The sequence below is a fragment of the Capra hircus genome, chromosome 8 (assembly GCF_001704415.2).
Source record: "Capra hircus breed San Clemente chromosome 8, ASM170441v1, whole genome shotgun sequence".
Classification (NCBI taxonomy): domain Eukaryota; kingdom Metazoa; phylum Chordata; class Mammalia; order Artiodactyla; family Bovidae; genus Capra; species Capra hircus.
This window is the reverse complement of record NC_030815.1, coordinates 19,879,211-19,880,698: the sequence shown is the minus strand read 5'-3', so window position 1 is coordinate 19,880,698 and position 1,488 is coordinate 19,879,211.

Below are 1,488 nucleotides of genomic sequence, written 5' to 3'. Positions count from 1 at the left end.
GCTACGTGAGTACAAAGTAGAGCAGCCTCCCACAGGTAATGCCTTTGCCTGGATAACTCTGATTATAGGCTTTCTTTATCTCTTCAAAGCAGAGATTTTTCTCCTTGATTCCTTCCTGTATCTTCATTTCAGAAGCTAAAATGCCTATTTACTCAGTGCCATTTTCTTTTGAGCATGCATACACCAATCAAGGGATACACTTGCAGAAAGATTTGTTTACTTAGTGCACACATGGTCAATCACATAAATGCAAATAGGAGAAAGGAACAGTGTGAAAGAAATGTTCACATCACATCAAACCCCCAGATGGTTCTCAGAACCTCTGCCATCTCAGGTGGAACTGAATTTTGGAATATGTATTTTCAAGTGAAGAGATTGTATCCCAGGAACATTGAATCAAGTGTTTGTTAGGTCTATTTAAATTTTACTTCATTATGTTCCCATTTTTTCTGCAGTTCTAGAAAAAAAGTAATAACAAGAAATAATTTTATACAACACTTTTAAATGTTTGCCGAACAGTTTTACAAACATTGTTTCATTTCTTCTCTCCAACAACCTTGTGATGTAGGAAAAACCTGTGTGCTCAGAAAGGTTATGTAACTTGTCAAAACACCCCTCTGTTAAGTGGCAATATGTAAATTAGAATAAACATCTTCAGTACTTTCCCACATTTCCAGGGATGGCAAGTGAGTTTTATCACACATCTCATAATCTGATTAACAAGTAGTGACTGTCTGTAGTGCTTTGCTTAGGATTTTTAGGCTATATTCTGTACCTGAGGGAAAGTGAAAGTGAAGTCGCTCAGTCATGTCCGACTCTTTGCGACCCCGTGGACTGTAGCCTGCTAGACTCCTCTGTCCATGGGATTCTCCAGGCAAGAATACTGGAGTGGGTTGCCATTTCCTTCTCCAGGGGATCTTCCCAACCCAGGGATCGAACCCGGGTCTCCTGCATTGCAGGCAGACGCTTTGGAAAGACAGCAGTAATTGATTAGTGATGTCTGTTCTGTATGTGGGCATACACCTGGGTCATGAGAAATGGATACTTGCCAACCCAGAAATGTACTATAATGTTGGTGTTATGGACTAAAATTTCTCCCAACCAAATTTCTTTGTTAAAATATAGTCCTTAATATAATGGTATTTAGAGGTTGGGCATTTGGGAGATAATTAGATCCCAAGGGGGCTAGCCCTCATAAACAAGATTCATGCCTTAGAAGACAAGACCAGAAAACTAGCTGCTTTTTCCATTATACAGACAGGGCAAGAAGATGACCCTCTGTAGAAGAGAGGAGATCACTCATTAGAGCGTGGTCATACTGGTTCCTTGACCTTGGACTTCCAGCCTGTAGAACTGTGAGAAATAAATTTCTGTTGCTTGTAAACCATGAAGTCAGTGGTGCTTTGTTATAGCAGCCTGAATTGACTAAGATAGTGTTTTTTTTTAAAAGTGTTTTTTGAATAATCAATTTGTCTCTATAGTACTCAA